Raw genomic sequence first — 23262 nt, 5'->3', positions numbered from 1 at the left:
GGCTTTTCTCCACAGTAGCCTTTCAGTCCAAGCAGACCTGTCAGCAGTGTGAGGTGAGACAACAACCCCATGCTGAAAAGCTTCCTCATTGCTGAGAGAGCTCTCAGGATATGGATGCTTTGAAGACTGTCAAAGCAGGGTGAACTTCTAAAGAGATTTTTACAATATAAGACTGGCCTTTTTTTTTTTTTTCAAAAATAGATGTGCTCCTTTTGTAAAATTATATCATCATTTTATGCAAAAATACTTCACAAGAAATATAATCTAAAGTATACTGCTTAGAAATGAAAATACACCTTATATAACAGCATGTTTATCATGTAGGTTTAAATATCAAAAGGATTAATTGTGAGAAAACTCCTTCAAGATAAACAAAACCAAAGTTGTGGGTAAAACAACCCATTAGGATTTGTCAGCTTGTGTCCATAACTCTCTACCTCCAGGCAACAGGTGTTTTGAAACCAATTCCCCTTTGAACAGAGTGTCACTGTACAACTGGGCAGTTCTCTTGTCACTTTTACACTGAGAAATTCCAAAAGAGGGACCAGCCTCTTTCTGTCTCTGGACAGTTTGAAGGCCATGAATCATTTACCACTCCTGGCTTGTATACTTGTATATATTTGTGTATATATACTTTCATACATTTATATGTACATTTTTATACATATATAAATATGTACACATTTGTATACATATACATCTTTAAATTTTAATTCTCATAATGTTTATTCATCAAATGACACAATGGAGTTGAAACATTCAGAATGATACAAAATGTTTGCAAATTATATCCCTGATATGACCTTAATGCTCAGAAAATATAAAGAACTTCTATAACTAAACCACTACAACAGAAAGTCAAATAACTTAACTAGAAAATAGGTAAAGGACCTGTTTCTCAGTAAAAGATATATAAGCTACTAAAAAGTGTATAATAAGATGTCCTACTTCACTAATAATCTCGGAAATGCAAATCCAAACTAGAATGAGGTACTACTTGACATTCATTAAAATGACTAAGAGGAGAATGAATAAAAGGAGAAGGCAGTGGAGACTGGGAAAGAAGAGAAGAAAGGGGAGAAAGCAGACAAAAAAGAAAATAAGTGTTGGCAAGTAGAGAAACTGAAACCCTTGTTCACTGAGATAAGAATGTAAACATTTTGCAATCACTATGAAGAACTATATGGTATTTTCTCAAAAAAAAAATTAAAAACACTTTTGGTGTCTTTGTCACACACAAAATGTTTTCTTTTGAACTGGAATTTACTACTCCAAAGTTGGCATGTTTTTCCCAATTGACTCATTTAATCATATCATCTCCTATACTCTGAAAATATTAACAATAGTAGTATAACAGTAATAAAAGTACTTGCTTGCGGATTGAGGCTGTAGCTCAGTGGTAGAACACTTGCCTTATAAGTGTGAGGCACTGGGTTCAATCCTCAGCACCACATAAAAATAAAGATACTGTGTCCAACTACAACTAAAACATATTTAAAAAATATTTGCTCATTCTTACCAATCTGTCAAAATCAAAAATATAAGTTGGTTTTTAGATGAACCTGTTACACTGCAAGGAATCACACTGTGTATTAGCCAGGGTTCTCTAGAAGAACAGAACCAACATGATATATTTGAAGTATGATTATCAAAAAGGGATTAATTAGATTGGTTCAAATGACCAGAAACTGGATAGCCCCTCAATGTCTGTCTGCAGCCTGGAGAGTTGGAGGTACCAGCAGCCGCTCAGTCAAAGAAGCTCGAGCCTCTTAATAGGAGGGACCAAGGAAGCAACCTCAGTCCAGGACCAAAGGCCGGGAAACTCCCTGACCACCCTCTAGCCAGTCTGCTTTGGGACAGTGAAAGAGCTAGAGTTTGAAGTACTCAGGAGCTCACAGCATCAATCCAAACACCAGCTCAAGAAGAATTGAGCTAGTGTCTGCTGCTACTTCCTTCTTCCACTTTTTTATTTCATCCAGGTTACCAACCTATTAGACTGTGCTGCTCACATTTAGGTGGGTCTCCCCCTCAGTTTGTTATCCTGCAAGTGAATCATTCCTAGAGAGACCCTCATAGACATATCCAAATCTTAGAAATCTCTTAATGCAATCAAGTTGACAATTGAGACACACATACTAAAAATGTCTGTGCCTATGTTTTAATGTAATCTACTCTCACCCATTCCAACACAGTGAAAAATAAGTGTATCTTTACTTTTGAGGAGTACGGCACACCATGTCAGCTCAATATTTTATTAGAAAGTCTATACTTAGGCTTCTCAAACTTTATTGTGTTTATGAATCCCTGGAGGACCTTGTTGTAATGAAGATTCAACCTTAGTAGAACTGAAATGGGGCTGAAAGTCTGAATTTCTGACTGTTCCCAAGTCATACTCATAATGCTGATTTGTGAGCCAAACTTGGAGTATAATGGTTATATGGTTATGCCTATTAAGCAAAAATGTGACACCAAATTGATTTCTAATAGGTTATATTTCTTTAAGAAATAATAATGCTGGGTTACTTCCAGTATAGGTTTACTTACACCAACCTTGCAATTGTAAGGATGCACCAAAACCTAAATTTCAAAAGTAAAGGCATTCAAGTATTTCAGTAGAATATGTAAGAATGAATAATACAGAAATGTGTATCATGCTAATATCACTATGAGTTTGTTAAGGAACACTCAAGAATGTATAACAATGCTAGTGACACATGTTATATTTTATTCTAAGAGTTTGTAAAGATTAATTAGTTATTGCATTCTTAATCACATGCTCAGAGAATGAGGTCATTTTGGGGTTTTCAAAAAGGAAAATGTTTGGTTTGGGGTATGTTTTAATTTTTTTTACATGTGATAAGCTCAGAATTTTGAAGAGGATCTAAATAACAGAGTAATATGTACATAATTTCTATTCCAAAATTATGAGTCATCTCTACAAGAAAGGTCAGCCTACAGAAGGAAGTTTTCTCTGGTGCGTATGTTGTGGAAAGATGATTTTGCCAACACCGATGTTCTTACATGCAATCTTCTTTATTCCTTGACCCAGTTTATATGAAGAATGTTCTAGTTTATTGTATTTTGAGGGAAGAGAAGGGTCTACTGTGTGTACATGAAGCTTAGGCCAAGTGTATTAAAATTAGTATTTTTAAAAATATTTTTACAAATGAACTCTTTTTGGTGATATTTTTTCTTAATCTTAAAACTAGGTATTTAACCAGAACATAATAAAAGTACATGTCATCTGTTTCAAATCAACAAATCTGTTTTTTCTACTTTAAAATAGCTGGTGTTTTTTTTTTTCAAACTCAGGATGTTGCTTGTTACAACAATATACCTGCAGACTTTGCAAGCCTTTACTTCAAGTCATGTCAACTATTTTATAAAATGGTGAATTTAAAATAGATATTGATTTTTCCAGTTTCAAATTATAATTACAAATTGTGAATACATGAAAAATACAGTAACCTAAAGATGACTGAAAGGTTAAAACAAAGGTGCTTAATATATATTTATTTCAAAGGCCACATGTCCATATTTCTTAAACATATTTCAAAATCATAACCCGTGTATGTTATTTCCTTTGATTACTTACAGTTTTATTACTAGTGCTTTACTAAATAATTCATTCTACATCTGGATGACAAATAAAAATATAATAGCTACTACATTTATAAAGCCCCCTTCCCCTTTGGTTACTCAAGCAGCCTTTGGAACTGTTCATCCTCAGTCCTGGAATCCTGTTCTTGGAAGGGTTCCTGGTCCTGAGCGCGGAGTGCCTGCATCGCCTCCTTCTGGGCAGGTGGCTGTGTGGGGGCGGGTAACCCGCGGCTGCCACCGAGTGCCACAGAGCGGGCCGGAGCCGCCGGGTGCTCCCGCGTGGGTGGCTCCTTGTGCACCGGGCCTCTTCTGAGCGCTGGCTGGAGAGGCTGCGCAGAGCCCATCGAGGCGCCTTTCCCCGCGCAGTCCTACCCGGGAGGGCTTTCTTCACCGGGCTGGCTTAGCCCGCCCGTCATATGGAGCAGCAGAGTAAGTAGAGTCTCAGCCTTTCTTTGCAGCTCCGTCCTGGCGTTCCAGCTCCACCCGCTGCCGACTGCCACCCGGACCTGGAACCCCCAGCCCTTCGGCGCCCGACCCCCTCACTCTCTGTCCCTACTTTGGTCAGTTCACTGAAAAGGATGAGATGCCGCTGCTGAAAATCCCTGCGCTGGTCCTGCAGACTCCAGGCGCTGCGGTGGCCAAGCCCAGACTTGCCCTAGCCTTCCTTCCCTAGTTTCCCGGGAGCAGATTCATTTAAAGTTCCTCAGTTAGAAACCTGGCTCCCTGGGCGCAGTGGTGGTGCCTCCCTGTAATCCCAGCGGACTCGACCTGGGAGGCTGAGGCCGAAGAATCACAAGTTCAAAGCCAGCCTCAGCAATTTAGTTAGACCCTAAGCAATTCAGCGAGGCCCTGACTCAATATTTAAAAATAAAACTAAAAAGTGATGGGTATGTATCTCAGTGGTTAGACAGCCCTGTGTTCAATCCCCAGTACCGAAGCAAAACAAAACCACACACATACACACCGGAAATGTGACCACTTGGTGTCCCAGCTCTCCCTTGCTTTAGAGACCCTTGTTTGGGGGTTTTACCAGTGTCAGATTTTGCAGGCCAGTGATAATTTATTTCTAGGAACTTACAGCTGGAATCTTTATTCAACTCCCCATTTTACTCCTAACATCCTTTCCCCTGCTCTTGGACTCTTCAAGGAATTGCAGGGGGGCTAGGCAAAGCAGAAGTAGAAACACCCTATTAAAACACCTGGAAATCATAAATCTTAGAGACAGCATAGGACAAAATGCTGTTTTTGCTTTTGGGTCTTGTATTCCTTTCTTCATTTCTTTTTTCTTTTTCTTTCTTTCTTTTTTTTTTTTTACAACATGAAAACCCTTACCCAGGAAATAAATGTACCCCCCCATAGTATTTTTATGTTCTGAAATTTGAGTCCAAGTGCAGGGGAAGGGATGTTAGGGTAAAGAAGGGACCTCAATAACCAGACTATTAGGATGGTACTCTCATGGTCATGGTCATACTCGAAGGGGAAGAAAGTGTTACAGTAGGACTGGGAATGAAAGAAAAGATTGACAGACTTTGAGAACAGACATAAAGTAACTGAGAAAAGTTATATGATGTCTTAAGATATGGAGCTAATAGATAAATTCTCTAACTAGTGTTTGAGTGATCTGTAAGATTAATACTCCAGAAAGTAACCTCCAAGGTGATAGCTTCTGCTGCATCCTGTACCCAGATTTGAGTCACCAAATGCATATTGCCAAGATACTAATCATATCTCATAGAAAAACACAAAGAAAGGACTTTGCAAGACATTTTGATTTAAACTCTCATTTGAAGAAAAGATAATATTTTTGTGTTGTTTACTATCTATTTCTAATTGATCTGGTGGTAAAAGGATAAAATTGGCTATCACATCATGCAATAGACTTTTTTTTAGCTAAGGATGCAATGAGTGTCTTTGCATTTTATTGTCTGTTCAAAATACATCTATGTTTAGCTACTAATTTAAGAAGACTACTCATTTAAAACAAACTTTACAGTTTTAAGACAAGAAATAACAAGAATGAGATGTCAAAGGGGACATCTTTTGAGAGTAGAAATAAATGTAAGAATAAAGTAGACTATAAAATACTCAACATATATAAATTATATTTTTGGTCTCTTGCCTTGGTAAAGATTTCAAAAGTGATTCTGATGAGATTCTATTCATCTTTGTATTTTACTTACATTCTTCATGTTTACTACAAAGACAAAATACTTTATGGATTTCTCTATCACTGGCTCTGAGTAGTAACTTAGTGCTTTCAAAGGTCTGCAACACAAGGATGTCAATAGTGATAAAAGTGAAATATGTTCTCTAATGTTGCTAAAGAAATATTCAATTTCAGATTCTCCTATAGAAAAGTTGCTGTCATCAGTTAATCATTAAATATAGAGCTCTGCTCTGTTTTAGTTATAAGTACCTTAGTACTAAAAATAGTTAAAATTATTTTGTTTGAAAATATAGTAAGTTCTGAAACAGCATCATTTTAATTAATCATTACCTTTTTTTTTAGCCCCTTATTTAGCATTTCATCCTTCTTATATTCTTCCCTAACCTCACTGTAGAATCCACCCATTTTCTTATGTGTTAAATAAATATTATGGAAGGCCTTTGTTTGTACTGAGCTTCTGGACTTGACTTCAGTAAACCAGACCAAATCAAAATGAATTCAATCATGCTAAATGCTAACTCATCAGAGTGAAGCAGCAAGGAAGCAGATAAATCCCAAACAGACAAATGTATCCTAGAAAGAGATGATTCTAGTCTGTCTGAGCCAGTGTAATAAGGAAGTCTATGCTTTTAATTTTATGAAAAAGCAACCTGAGACAACTTGTTTGTGGTTTTTCTTTCCATTTGTCTGTTCCTTTTATCTACTTTATAAAACCCACTATCCTTCTGTTACCTGTTGAGAGTTTTCATCCTATTTGATAGAATGGCAACTGTCTTGATTCATGAAATGTAAATAAAAACCAACTAGATTTTAATTAAATTTGTTTAATATTGTCTTTTGACCTAAAAACTTCTGGTGTTTTTTTTACTGGAGTATGGTGTTTGACAATCAAGATTTGCATGATAAGGGTGCTCATTGATACTAAGATTTCATTTTTTCTGGGCACTTTCCATCAAAAGAACTAGGAAATGTGTGTGTAAGCACTAACTCATATCTATACACTTTTGCAGTCATTTTGTGCCTATCCATATTCAGATAACCATAAGGGTTGTTAATTTTATCTGTGCATTTTTAAGATACAGAGTACTCAGATGAAGTTAGCTCTTGAATCAGTGGATTCAGGAAAGTAGATTTCTGTCCACAGTGTTGTTAGATATTTATGCAATCTGCTGAGGGGTGGAAAAGAGCAGAGAAAGATGAAATTAGTCATTGTCTTCTCCTCCTCCTCCTTCTCCTCCTCCTCGTCCTTCTTTCTGTCCTTTTTTTGCCTGTTTTACTGCTTAAACTGGGATACTTCATCTTTTTTCCTCTTGCTCTAAACATTACCATCAGTTGCCCCAGTTGAACACCTTGAAATAATAAGAATGAACTGTTCTAGTGGAGATCATGTGTACCAGCTTCTGGACAATGCAATCATGGTACTTCTTAGACCCTACAATTGCATGAGCAAAATCTCATGATAAATTTCCATATACATATGTGTGTACATATATATGTATGTGTATATGTGTGTGTGTGTGTGTGTGTGTGTGTGTGTGTGTTCTGTCACTATGACTATTTGTCTGTGTAAAACAACTTAGAGCAATGCTTTATTTTGGTTCTCAATTTCAGAGGTTTCAATTCATGGGCACTTGGCCCCATTGTTTTGGGCAGAATGCCCTGATGGAAAGCATGTGGTAGAGCAAAGATGCTTATCTCTTGCAATCAGGGAGAGAACAAGAGAGAGAGAGAGAGAGAGAGAGAGAGAGAGAGAGAGAGAGAGATATTGAGATTGAGAGAAAAGGAGCTGGCACAAGATATAGCCTTCAAAAGCTCACCATCCAGAACCTACTTTGTCCAACTAGGCCCCACCTTCCTAAGGTCTACACCTACTTCCCATAGGTTTTCAGTTATGCATTCTTCAATGGATTAATCCCTTGATAAAGTTAGAGCCCTCATGATACAATCACCTTCCAAAGCCACCACCCACCTCTGACACTGCTGCCTTGAGAAAGAGGCATTGAACGCATGAGAATTTGGGAAACATTACAGATCTAAAGTATGACACAACCACACACGCACACACACACATACATACATTCACAGTACCTATTCTTAAGTTGCACCTTGTTTCTCTTTTATTTTATAGGTCAGAAGTTCCTCCTCCACCCTGCCATTGAGAGGCAGTTCTATCATGCACCTTGTGCCAGTTACAAATCTCAGGAGGGAACTCTATTCTAGAATTCATAAACTAGCAGGATTTTGCTTCAGTCCCACTTACTGTGCTCAGTTGGAATTCTATTAGTGAGCCCTTCTATGACCTTTTTTGTTGTTGTTGTTGTCAATGGATCTAAAGAAGCTCAAATTCCTAACTGGCCAGCCCAACTAATAAAAACATACTTTTACCAATTAATAGGACTGAATTTGCCCAAGAACACTTCTGATCATAATATTTGTTTTATTCTAATATCTCTAATTTTGCTTTTCTATATAAACCCCATATAAAGAGCAATTATTTTAGAAATTGTTTTACCAACTTAACTGTATTTTCCAGTAACTTTCAGCTACTAGAAACTTTTATCAGCGTTCCTATGAGATTCTTATTTTAAGATATTTTTGTCATTTACTTACCTGTGAAGGAAGAGGAAATGAATATTTCATAAACTATGTAATACATTCAAAAGTTTGTATTTATGCACATATACACATTCCTAACAGTCATCAGGAACACAAATTTCTACAAAATCAGTCAAATAAAATTGGTGAAGAATGTTCACTGCAGACTATGACATCTAAAGCTGGATCCTCCTCTAAGAATGTGCTGTGCTGTGGATTTTATGGGTTAACAGCATGATTGATCAGCATGTTTTATTGTTACCACAGGTCTATGCCATGCAGGTTTATTCCTTATTTTATTTGTTGGGCTTAAGTCAAAAACACACATTGAGACCCCCAAACCATATGTTCAATTTTTTAAAATATTTTTTGTAGGTGGGCACATACCTTTATTTTATTTATTTATATGTGGTTCTGAGGATTGAACCCAGAACCTGCTAGGCAAGTGCTGTACTGCTGAGCCACAACCCCAGCCTCATTTTCAAATATTTTTAAATTTCAGTCAGGTATGGTGGCACATGCCTGTAATACCAGGTTCTTGGAAGGCTAAGGCAGAAGGATGATCAGTTCAAAGCCAGTCTCAGCAATTAAAGTATTGTAGTGAGATCCTGAATCAAAATAAAATATAACAAAGGGCTGGGAATGTGCCTCAGTTGTTAAGTGCCCCTGGGTAGTTCAATCCCTGATATATATATAATGTGTTTAAAATAACTTTTTAAGTTGCAAATTAAATTTTAAAAATGCTTGTAAGCCTTTTACATTTTAAGAAAATACATTCTGCTTTCCAATAAACTTTCAGGAGACTCAGAGAGCCATGCTTCAAATTTACATTTATTTAACTTTAGATGGCTTCCAGTTTAGGGTACAAGAGCTAAGAAAGGAAAATGGTACCCAGCCTTCTGCTTAAACATTCTTACCTTCCAACAATAACTATTTCCTACTCATACTTCACAAAACATTTTGGGCCCTTTTAAACAAGCACAGGTACGTATCCCTTGACTCTCTGTTGACTACCAAAGTGGTGTAGTTCACCTTTAAATTTCCCCAGATGGCAAAAGCTCAGAAATTTAGAGATCTTCTCATGTAAAGAATTCAAAATAGAAACTTCATTCAAGTAGGTATGCCTATCAGGGCTGCCTTACATGGAATCTGATGAGCCCAGGTAAAGCCCAAATCACCAATCCTCTGTAATTGTTAAGCTGGAGATGGGTGAAGTGGAGTCCCTTCTGGGATTGCTTATCCTGCTGGTTACTTAGGAATATCTGTGCTGCCTTTCTCAACAGCAGAGACCTTACAGTTTCTCACCACCACTACATAAAAATCCTCAGTCTCACTGGTAAAAAGTATAAAACTAGTACAAAGTGCAATGCTATTCTTTACACACTTGGTCACAAAACAGCATGATTGATCAGCATGTTTTATGCCTACCAGAGATCAATGCCATACAGGTTCATTCCTTATTCAGCAAAATCACTGAAACCAATTCCAGGCATGGTAGAAGTAACATCAGCACTTTGCATTTTTATTTTCCTATGCAAGTGGCACAGCCTATTTACCTCTTTAATAACTGCACTATTCAATAAGATTCATCACTTGTCTTTAACAGTGTATTGGCTACTCTCCACATCCTTCCCCTTTATAATCAATTTTAAAATTAGATTGGCAGTTATATCACTTCAAAAAGAAAAAAGCAAAAAGTAAAATAACAATACCATTTGGGGCTTAAGTGGAATAAGATTGAAATTATAATTTAATTTAGGGAGATTGAACTTTTTTCAATATTAAAATCTTTTTTTCACATTTGTTCATATCTTATATAATCCACTCATTAAAGTCTAAACACTTTTTCACAAAGACCAAAAAATCTTTTATGGGTTTATTCTTAGGTGCTTCCTGTTTCTGTTGCAATTAGTAATATTTTACCAAACATTTTAAAACAATGCTATTAAAATATAGAAACATGACTGGTGTATTCCAAAAAACTTGCCAATTTTGTTAGGAATCCTAATAATCTATATTATGGTTTCTACATGAATAATGAAATTATATAAAAAGTATGAGTTTTTTTTTCCCTCCTTTTGAAGGTGATCCTTTTCTGTGCTTGTTCCCTCAAAACCATATAACTTGAAATACTTGCCAGGAGTTCCATCAAAATATTGAAATGAAAATATAAAATTATTGACAGTGGATATACTTGACTTGTATTTATTCTGAAAGGAAAATCTTGAAATGTTTCATAATAATTTTGTTTTTTATATTTCTATATTTTTAGAAAAATATGAGTCTAGAATGGTGATTTCCCTTACTGAATGTTTTCTCTACATTTTTCCCCTTAGTGCTTGTGGCATATTATTTGAGTATTTTTGAATGGAATGTTACCAATACACTTATTAGGAAAAGACAACAAAATCAACAATATCTAGGGTGTGTTTTTTAGAAAGCCCTTAGGGGTAGATTGGACATATGTTAGCCTGCATGCATGTGAAATGCAGAACTTCACTCAATGCCACCTCACACCTCACACCTGAGAAAGCATTACCACAGTCAAGATGATGAATATATTTCTCACCCAAAGAAGACTTTACTTGGACAATATGGAAGTCTTTTTTGCACCTCTTACCCCCCAGTCTATTACATCTCCAGGGAATTACTAACTCTCGGGATTGGAAAAATCAGCATGGGATAATTACCTGATTTCAAAACCAGGTACATCTACTACAGCAGGGCACTCTAACATACAGACACCATATCCAAAGGACAGCACTGTAGAAACAGCATAGAGGTAGGAGTGGATAGGCCAGGGCACCATCTATAGCATGATGTCATGACCTTTACTCCAAATGATGGTCCATAGTTTCACTGTATGTCTAAAGACTAATCTCACTTTAGAGGCAGTATTGACTATATTTTAGAGGATGTAGATGTATACCTTCTCTAGTGTATAGTCACTGTTTCAGAGGGTCTGGCAACAGATCTTTCTGGAAAAGACTCAAAGATACTTTCAAATATAGCTTTTGTAATTTCATTGAACACTATAAATGAGTAATATGAACAAAATTTGTAATTTAATTTTGGGCATATTTTATTTCACTGTGTGAATTTATTTAAATTTTAAAAATGTGTTTGGCTTTCTTTTAACCAAGAATTAATTAAATAATACTTTCTTTGACAGTTCTGTAAACAAGTAAAATGAAACAGAGGAAGCATGATATGATGAAAATATAAAAGTAATATGAATAAGAGAAAATAAGGAGAAATAATGCACTAATGCAGTAATGTAGTGGTAATTGATTACATTTAATTTAATTAAAACATTAACTCCGTATGGAGAGACCCTGAGATAAGTCATACTAACTAAATTCTAAAACTATCAGAAATGGAACTTCTAATGAGAGGATATGGACAAGGTTTGAAGTGAATTTATTGTATACAACAAAAATTATATCAACATCATTGTGTCCCATAAATACATAAGATTACTATTTATCAATTCAAAAAAATTTAGAAAAGAAACAAAAATCTCAGATTTCCCTTCCTGTCTGAAAATGAGGCACTATTCTCAAGTACATTCCAGCAAGGAACCTTCCATTTATTATCAGGAAAGCTGTTATCAGAGATAGTCAATACACAATACATAAATAAAATAGAAGAGTAAGCACATCAAGTATTTTAAAAATATATAACCACTTCCTAATAGGAACTGAGCATGCTGAAAGATTTACTTGACTCTCTGGGGAGAATTCCTTCCTGGGATAAAAGATTACAACATACACATACTGATGCCATGAATCTCCCTGCACTCCTGCAGTTACTCACTTAGCTGTTTCAGAACAATGGACAAAAATCTTGAAATTTTCCAAAAAGGGGAAGAAAATGTCATGTATAAGGTTTCAGAAACCAGAACTATTTTGTTCTTTTTAAAAGCACCATTAGATTCTTGACAATACTGGAGGAAGTTTGAAGGAAGTGATATTATAGGTAAGTCTACTCACATGGAAGGTACCAAGAACATGTAAATGTATGTTCATACATAAAAGACTTCAAAATCATACATTTGGTATGTCTTTGTAGGTAGTTAATGGACATGTTCAGTAAACTTCAGAAATAAACTAAGAAAAAGAAATACATGAAATAAAGGAAATATAAGAATCTATAAGATAATCTAAATAATACAAGATACTTTACTTAGTCTATGCCTACCTTAGAACTCATTAAACAGAGATTGTGCTAGAAGAATGCAAACATAAAGGAAAGAAATCCATAATATTAAAACAAAAGAAAAGTATTAACTAAAGTATAATTTAGTATTTTGAGTATACAACACAAAGTCTTGCACTGGGGAGGAAGTGGATATAAAGCTATAACACATGATTTAGTTTTAATGGGGCACAGAAATGTGCAAGGTACAGCAAGGAAACCAGTATAATACTATAATAAAAGTAATGGAATACAAAAAAAAGGTGGTACTTTTCTCATTTGAATAACATTAGATAAGGTTAACATAAACAGATCATATATTTTTAATTGCAATATGATACTTTAATAGTAGTAAACATGGGACTAGGTGAAGATTCTAGGTCGAGTGCAGAGGAGTGAGGGAAAGGATAGATAAAGAGGTGAATCACAATAGAAGCCTAATGGATCATTGAAATAGAATGCATAGTGGACAATATGAAGAAGGAAGTACCAGTATTCACCTGTTATTTATAAAAACAGAGGTATGTAAAAAAATGAAATTATTGAAGAAAATGAAAGTGACTTTTCTTTGGAAGTATTAGAGTTGGAAGTTGTGAAGGTGGGTGAAACTTGTTTTCCTTTAGTCTTTTGCAGCAATTTTACTTCAAAGGGGATGTAACACATATGTAACACTTAATAAAACAAATGTTTCCTTTGTTCATCCAACTGAACAACTGTAAATCACTTTTCCATTGGAAAGTACTGATGAAATCTTTCCATTGACTTCAAACATTGCCTGTATATATAGGCAATTGTACATAGTACTCTGCACTCTGTGACCCCTGTACTCTGGACCCCTGACGAACCAGGCACAGCTGATGTGGTATCAGCCTAGAAGGGCAGGGGGGCCACAGGACAGTTGGCAAAGTTTCAGACCCTGCTGCTTCGGGGCGCTCTGCAGTGAACCAGCACTCTCCCTGCAACCCCAACCCCAGCCAGCCAGGCCTCAGGCCACACTCTTTGTCTACTCCAGGGAGAGGGAATGGGGATAGAAAAGATAGTAGAATGAGTCGAACATTACTTTCCTATGTTCATATGTAAATAACCAGAAGAATGGGAAGTTTATCTCCATATATGTATAATATGTCAAAATACTTTCTACTGTGTTGTATAACTAAAAAGAACAAATAAAAATTTTAGTTTCCTTAGTATTTGAAATGTAATATATTTAATATATTCTATTTATGGCTAATAATCCATCTGAAAAGCATAACTCTGTTATTTGTGTTTTCTTAGATTGATCCCAATATAGATTTCAATTGGGGAATGACAATATTTTAGGAAAGTGTTTATTGACAGACTGAGAAAATGAGAGATAAAGGAGAATAAAATATGACATTAAAATAGATAGTTTTTTGAGTGTGTTTTTCAAAATTCCATTAATCAAATAAAACTATGTCTTTGAAAAATATCACAATGTAAAATTAAATATTTTGCAAATAATTTGCATTCTAAACATTACAACATAAAAATGTTGTACATTAAGATATATCTGCAGTAACCTATATTTTCTTCAATTGGTAAAACAATTCCTGATTCTTGTTGATGATATGATTTTATAAGCAAACAGAATTCACTGGGAAATATTGAAATTGTTCAAATTTGTATTAGACTAACCAGTATAATCCTACCTTATTATAACATCACCAGTATAAACATCATAACCAGTATAAACATCACCTTATATTTTCAACTCTTGTCCTCCTGAAGATAAAATTACTGTGATACACAGATATAACTACAGGAAATTAAACTACATAAGAGAACAGCAATTGTGGGCAAAGACGGTATAAAGGAGATTTGCTACGTTTACATCTACCAGAATGAACTGGAGCTCTGCTGCACTAGGGGCAATAGCCCCCAATATCACAGTGACAGCATTCAGGAACTATCACAATGAACCCTTAACTAAGGCTGATTTCCAGGATGATAGATGGCAGCAGTACCAGATGAAACCGTTGTTTTACTTACAGCTTTAATAACCTGGGTTATAGAGATGGGAAGATTCTAGGAAATGCCTTTGAAAGACATTTCACCAACCTTTAGAACAATGTCATTTCCATGTTTACCAAGTGCATTCCAATACAGGGCCTTGTGACAAAATATTCCTGACTTATATTAGGTCTTTATCAACTGTCAGAGGAAAATGCATTGTGACATTAAGGCCATTTATGTTCCACATCAGTCATAATAAGTTTTATTTGACAACTTATTGAAAAAAGAATGTAAATAGGATACTGTTGCCTCACTATCAGTAATATTTTAAAAACTGAGAGACTATTTTATAAAGTTTCAAAGTGTAATTTGGAATTTAAAACTCTAGTAACAATTCTGCCATGTTTGCAATGGAAGGCAATTTTTTTCTCCATTATTTTAGCACATTACAGATTTTACTAAATGCTAACTTTCCTAAATCTAATTGTTTCCTGTATTAACTTTAGATGACGCTTAAATTTTTTTCATGACTGGATAATTTTAGTAATCAAGGAAGGAAATATAATGATTTCCTTATGAATATAAGACTTTTATAACTTTTGAATTATATGCTATACAGAAGGAGATATTAAATGAAATAATTATAAATATGATTTATACTTTGGTTTTTAGTTTAAAAAAGAAATCTCAGACCAAATTCCATTAAGCATTTCCCCCTGGCATCATAGGTGGCATTATGCTTGAAAATAGGTTAGAGGAATTTCATAATGCAAATAAACGTTGCTGTGAGCTTATTTCCTCAACTTGAAAGTCAGTAAACAGGAAGGAGATTAGGCAATGGCTTACTGAGAATAGAGGAAGCTATTGGATGTCAACCTACTAAGACACTGAATATCCAAATCTAATCAATGTGGACCTAAACAATCCTGAAATCAGTATGGTTAAATGATGTCTGATGACTCTGGAGGGTACATATCCAATTGATTTTCTTGAATTAGGTACTATGCATGGGACATAAAATCTGGTATCATATCACTCATTTTCAAGAATTAAAAAATTGGAGACAACAGAATTACCAATCCTAGTACATCAGGGCAAGTAGAATGAGAGAGGTATGTTTTTAAATGGATACTGCTGCTACAATAGGACATTTTGGAAATATGTGACTTTTTTGACATAATGTTCTATGTTGTCATTTAGTGGACAGAGGCAAGATATGAGAGATGTTCTCTAATACATGGATAGTCCCATACAGAAAATGATAATTTAACATTCCATATAATAAAATAACTTGAGACTTTTTTTGATCAGCTTACATGGATTCTTATTTTTGAAAAAAATTGCAAGAAATATGAAAATTGAGAGAAGATATGTTTAGATTCTTGAAATATTTTCAATAGCAATTCACATTAAATCATAGTCATATAAGTGCAGAGTATTTGTCCATTTGTGATTGTTTATGTAACAGCATGAGATTCTTATTCATCCATTTCTAGTACATCTCAGAATTGCTTTTTAAAGCTAAATAATATTCCATTGTTAATATATATCACATTTTTTCCAGCCATATTCAGATATGGAATTACTGAGTCATATGATAATTCTATTTTTAATGTTTTGAGAAAACACCATACAGTTCTTCATAGTGGTTGCAAAAGTCTACTTTCCCATTTCAGTGAACACGTGTCAGGGGCGGGTTCTGAGGGCCCCAGAGCCACACCCTGGCCTGATCTCTAAGATGGCGCCTGGCAGCTTACCAGACATAGCTGCACTCATAAACAAGTTTTAGGAAGTAACTCTGGTTGGCTGTTGTACATGAGGCGATCCTGGTATCTGCCTGGAGACTGTTCCTTGATAGGCTGACTTTCCTGGTAGTCTACTCTCTGATAGGCTGATGTTCTCGATATAAGTCTGAGACTTGCGGAATAAACCCCTTTTGGTTCCTGTGATCAAGAAGAGCATACACGTTGTGATTGTCCCCGCGGGCAGTGGGCGATCATAAACAGGGGTTTCAATTTCCCCATTTGCCAACACTTATTTTCTTTTTTGTCTGCATTCTCCTCCTCTTTCCCAGTCTTCACTGCCTTCTCCTTTTCTTCATTCTCTTCTTAGGTATTCTAAGGAGTGTCAAGTAGTACCTCATTTTAGTTTGGATTTACATTTCCCAGATTATTAGCAAAGTAGAACATCTTTTAATACACTTGTTAGTCACTTACATATCTTCCTTGGAGAAACACCTATTCAGGTCCTTTACCTATTTTCTAGTAAAGTTATTTGACTTTCTGTGGTAGTTCTTTAGTTATAGAAGTTCTTCATATTTTCTGAGCATTAAGGTCATATCAGAGATATAATTTGCAAACATTTTGTACCATTCTGAATGTTTCCTTTTAACTCCATTATGTCCTTTGATGCATAAACATATGTTTTATTGAGAATTAAATTTTAAATATTTATATGTATAATGTATATATACAAAAAATTATATATATACATATACATGTATATGTGTGTGTATATATGTTTAGATATATATTTATTATATATATATAAAATATATATATATATTTTTTTTCTTTTGAGAAAGAGTCTTGCTATGTTACCCAGATTTACTTTGAATTGTTGCCCAGGTGTGCTCTGAACTATTAAGCCACAGTACCAGCCACAGATTACATGGTTCAAGATGAAAAATATGTTTATATGAAGAAACTGTAGTTTCTCACTGAAATCACATAGATAATATGATAAAAATGCCTACATTTTGATCCAAAATCATACAGAAAATAATATTTGAAATAAATAAAAATTAAGCCCAAATAAATTGTCAAAAGATATTGATTCTTTCAGATAATAGTTTTAAGTATATGTTCTAGGTTACTTGAAATAAACTTTAAAACTCTGTGTAAGTATGAAAATATTTGATTCAGGAAAGATCTGAGAACAGTATTTGTGAGGCAAGGGAGAATTTTAATTATGATATCATTGAGAAAATATCGTTGAAGCTTGGGTGTTGCTAAAACATTTTTCAGTCATGAAATGAGTGAAGCAGTCTATACCCTAAGCTCATCAGTGCATGAACCAAAACAAGCTACTTTCCTTCTTTTATTGGTCATAAATATTTCTCCAACTGGTGTTGGTGTGTACGAAGGAAGAGGTGCTATGGGGACATGGAAGAATGCATGGGAATCTGGACTCCTCACCAAAAATCTTCATTGTGCCCTCAGTCTTTGGTGCATCTAAAAGCAAGCATGTACACTGTTCTCTTATGATGGACTGCTGCTGGGGGTATCGAGTCTTTTAATTTGGTGAGTATATCTAGCTCCTCAGCAGATGTCCTAGTACCTAGAACTTGATGTTTTATGCTCATAACCCAATAATAAGTCTTGTGATTTAAAAAATGGTTCTAACCATTTTTAAATGGGTGGGTGGCATGGTTTTGTTTTAGTGCCCTTGAATACTATGTTGTGATTATCTTTTAAGGGTGTGCCATGAACACTGCATGACCTCTGGCTTTATCATAGATTTTACCTAATATTCTACATTTTTTCTAATATCTTGGCTAAAACAGCAGATTTGTGTTCACCTTAGCCTGCATCTTATGAAGAGTCTTTCTGTGTCACATTAGCATTCAAGGTTAATGTTTTTTTCTAGACTTGTAAATTAGTAGAGTCAGGATTCTCAAGTATGGAGTATATTAACCCCAACCAGGAGAGGCATTCTATATGTTGCATTTATTTTAAAATAATGAATAAAATAAGTAAAATAATAAAATAAGATATAATTTATTAAATTATAGAAATCAAATAAAGTAATTTATTTTTGTTCTTTACTTTGGAGGACATGACTTGGTTGCACCAAGAATTTGCACCCATGTGGCTAGTTTTTATAAGTTTTCCTTTCAGTTTATTTAAAACCATATGTATCTTCTACATTCTATTTCCTTAATGAAATACCACTCCCATTTTTACACTCTGAACAACCACTCTGATGACACAAATGTCATTATTATAGTATAACACTGTGATAATGTATAGCAATTTGAGATGTTACAAAGTCTTTGCACTGTTATAGTGGGATAGGGACAGAGGAAAATTAATTTCATTTCTATTTTGTGGTTGTTTTTCACTATGAACACAAACTGGTATTGGGCATCAATGATGGTTGGCAACAGCAACTCACTTCACTTTTCAAAAAGGTCATGGTTATGAACATTACTAACTTCATGCTAAAATGAAAAATTGTTTCAAGTTGTTGTCACTCCAATGTAAAAATTAAAATATAAAGGTGTCATTGTTGTGGAATTCTGATTTTAAAAGACCTCATTTACAGGTTAATAACTGATCCATGACAGGAAGGCAAAGAGCTCAAATTAAAATCTTGCTTCTGTGTAGAAGTTAGCTGTTTTTTGTCAGAAATTTCAATCAACAAAATCTTCAGTTCATTATACCTGTGCTCAAAGAGGTCATTAAAGATACATTTCTGTATGTGTAGCACTTTCTTATCCCTATCATTTCTTCTGGCACTTAGAGAATAGGGAATCATAAACAAATAGGTCACCAATTATAATTATCTATTCCCAGGTACAAGCAACAAACATTGAATTTGTTTAAAGGATCATAGTTCCAAAATCATCCTTATTTTGTATGTAGTAAGATTTTTACTAAGACTTATTTTTTAATGTTTTCTTTTTATTACTAGCTTTGAGCATTAGATTATGCTCAAAATTATCTCAGGACAGTTTTCTTCATATTTTTTGTCTTGGAATTTGTTGAGCTTCTTGGGTCTATGAGTCATAAGGTTGTGCTGCCTGGCTAGAGGAACAGGCATTGTGCCCAGTCTCCTGTGGATGCTTGCAGCTATTATCTCTATGTTCTTTGGGTGGTTCATATCCTAGCTTCAGGTGGTTGTCTCACATGAATGTTCTGATCAATACTCTAGATACCCTGGTGCTCTCTATATGCACCAGTCTCCTGTTCATTGCTCTGTCCTGTAAATTCTAGCTGCCTCATCTTCTTCCAATTCTCAGCTACTCAGGGTATCCATTGTCCTTTTCCAGATTCTCCTTTCCTGATTAACAGTTAGGAAATTTTCTCAAGATGATAAGTTTGAGTGAATATAAAGCTCATCTGGTTTCATTGCTATATCTTTAGATGAGTGACCTTCACTGATTGTTTTATCTTTGGTTGTTTCAGGAAGGGTAGTGAGTCTGGGTCTTCCTATCCCATCCTGACATTTCATCAATGTTGCTGCAATTATTATCTATAAAACAAAAATAAGTATCCCAAATGAACAATACCTGGTCTGTTATTTTTATGACCATGAATGCACTTGTTGTTTATTCATTTATACAGAAATTTCCCTTGTTTTGCATTTTAAAATCCTGCATTGCTAGTTCCTCACAAATCAGAGTATTACTGTTATTATAATTTTGCTTCTTATTTTCTAAAATGAGATGTCATTGTAGAAAATTAGATATATTTATTGATATCTATATATCTAGATAGATACATAGAAGAGTGTTATCTTTCTTTAAGTTCACCAATTAGCCATTGTGAAGCTACTACTTAGTCAAAATAGATAGTATGTTTCATCAACAGAAAGTAATGAATAGGTTTTGAGCACACTAAAATTATTTAATTATTAGGTAAAGGAAAAACCAGCTCTAACATTATTGACACATCCTGCTTATGATAGTCTTGATTGTAAAAATCTCAGAAATTATATTTAATAAATAATGAAACTAGCCAACAATTAAATTGTCACTTCATGCTTGTCATAAAAATGAACAGATGCTTCACTAATTTTGTCATCAATGTACTCTTAGAATCATTTAATTACTAATGCACATTAAGGTTTTATACTGGGGAATGCTTGGAATGAATTCGGTGATTACTAAATTATGCTACATTCTATAGAAAAATATACAATATGTCACACATATTAAAATCAAAATAGTAAAGTCTGAGTAGAATAATTCCCTTTATATGACATGCTTTGTTGAACTAACATTGAAATGTAAAATGGTTACTTTGAAATGTAAAATGGTTACTTTTCATAGAGGTTTCAAAAAATAATTTGTTTAAAAACCAGTTTATAAATTTAATTTATTTATAAATTATTCATAAATAATAGCACTTCCTATTTACTTTTTGTTAAAATTTCCAATGTCCAGATTGAATATTTAAATGAATCTCAAATAATCAACCAGTGCACCATGGAATCTGTACCTCATATTATTGACTGAATCTTATGGACATATAGATAATCATATTTGTTATTGGCTTCTGCATTAAAAATGTATTATGTAAACGTAGGCTTTAAATATGACAGAAATTACTTTGGAAATAATAATGTAAGTATTTCTTTGTCTTAACTGAATTGATAAGGAAAATAAGATTTATCTTTCATTAGTGCAAAGAGTATACATATGAATATGAAAGTTCTGTCTCAAAGAATGTGTTACTAATAACTGCTGGGTTTTTTGCCCATAATTAACACAGTTTTCTTAAGATTAAAGATTGTTATATAACTCTGAAGAATATGGATTAAATACCAAGTTCAATTTCTTTTTTGTTCAGCACCGAATATGGAGCATCAATGTACATGTTACAATAAGCTCCATGCTCTGAGTACATACTTTGGGGATTATAACTTACTTGTGAAGATATTAGATTTTTAATGTAATATACTACATTATTTTAGAACAAGAGAGTTTACCATTTTAATCCTTCTCCAAGTCATTGAAACTGTGGAAGAGAAATGGTAAGGCAAATCTATAGTATTGAATTGATGATTCATTTCTGATGTGTTTGTCTTTACTTTCCAATAATAACTGAAGAGATATCATTGTTTTTCAGTTCTTATAATTTCCAACAACTGTTCTGTTGGTTATTTATATAGTAGGGTTTATTTAACATCAATCTTATGAGAAAGACATTCTCAGGTCCTAAAGTATCCTGGTGAATAAGTCAGATAAATCCTCTGAAAAGATATGAAACTACTATTGTTACAAAAATTAAATTGGTTTGTACATGTATATATAAGTGACCACAGAAATCAGAAAGTAATGTTTTTAAATTGAAAATGTTTCTTTACAACATTTGATTTGAGTTTCTAATTATTATAAAATCTTCCCAATGACATGCTCAGTTTTGGGTCTGCTTCTCAAAATTCCCATTAATCTTGCACGCAGTATACACATTATTATCAGGTAGATAATTTTATTGAAAATAAACATTTTTTTATTTCGTTTTATTTTAAAATATTTTTTAGATGTTGATAGACCTTTATTTTATTCATTTATTTATATTTGATGTTGAGAATCAAACCCAGGGCCTCACACATGCCAGGCAAGTGCTCTACCAGTAAGTCAAAAGTTCAGCCCCAGAAATAAGCATTTTAAATACAAATTCTCATAAGAATGTTTTCAACAATAGAAGACATAATTAGATGTAATTAGAACACAGAAAAATCATTATGTGTTGCTAGTAATTCCTTCAAATGTTCAAATGTAAATAGATCTCCTAGTGTAGGTGTAAGTTGAATGTAAAAGTCTCATTTCCCTGTCCTAACATGAGATGTGTGTTTGCCTTCCATTTAATATTTACAGTTAGAATTTTCCATGTGTGCTAAGATGTAGGCACAAGTAAATATTCTTACTTTTCTCCAACATTGTGATTGAAATTAAGATACTCAAAGCTAATTCCTGTTCTAATGACTTACTGATGATTTAACTGCTAGTTGAAAAAAATACTCATCCAAAGTTCCACCATGATGATATCTGATTACTTAAAATAGCAAATGATCACAAAGATTATCGCAAAGTTATATATCTAATCGCATATGTGAATTCAGTGTTTATTTTTTCTGATTGTAAAATATGCTTGCAATAGAACCATGAGATTTCCCAGTCTAAATTATGCTTTGTATTAAAGATGAAATATTCTAGACAAGTCCATGAATTTCTAACTTAGGTCAAGATTTTTATTCATATATAGGAATGAAAATTTCATACGAAATTAGAAAAATTTGATCTTAGAAATTAATCTAATTTATTATACATTCATAATAAAAATTGCACATTACCATATATAATATACTTCATCAATGAGTAGTTAACACATACCATCTTGATTTTTTTCCATATTACAGTATTTGATAAACTTGTTTGATGTCAAAGTGTTGCATAATGGTTTGAATGAATATCATATGTTTGCATGAAAATTGACTTTTGCTTACTTTGTCTTAATGCCTATTCTCACTAATTATAGTTTTCATTTCTTAGAAAAATCACCATTTAGATTTATTGTATTTGACATTTCACTCTGTAATTGCATGTAATAAAATAATCAATATACTATCCTAAACTCACAAAGTTGTAATTTTGAAGTTGTTATCCTCAAGAATGCTGTGAAGTTCTTTTATTTTGTTTAGAAAAAAATCCACATAGCAATTCCTCATGGGCTTAAGGAAAAAGTAAAATAGAATAACTCAATCAAAAAATACCAGGCATAATGCTTGCTAATACTTAACTGAAAAAATTCTCTAGTCTTGGCATGGTCAGAGAGAAAGGAACTGAATATTGTGAGGAATATTGTGAGTTCAGGAAGCCTAGTGCGTGTGTTGTGAAGTAAATATACTAACATTCATCCATCTTTCAATGCTTCCACAACAATCACTGTGCTATTCTTATGTACTGGGCAGTGTGCTAGACTCTGGTGTTAAAACAGGCA

The sequence above is a fragment of the Sciurus carolinensis genome, unplaced genomic scaffold, assembly GCF_902686445.1.
Source record: "Sciurus carolinensis unplaced genomic scaffold, mSciCar1.2, whole genome shotgun sequence".
Classification (NCBI taxonomy): domain Eukaryota; kingdom Metazoa; phylum Chordata; class Mammalia; order Rodentia; family Sciuridae; genus Sciurus; species Sciurus carolinensis.
This window is presented reverse-complemented; position numbering follows the sequence as displayed.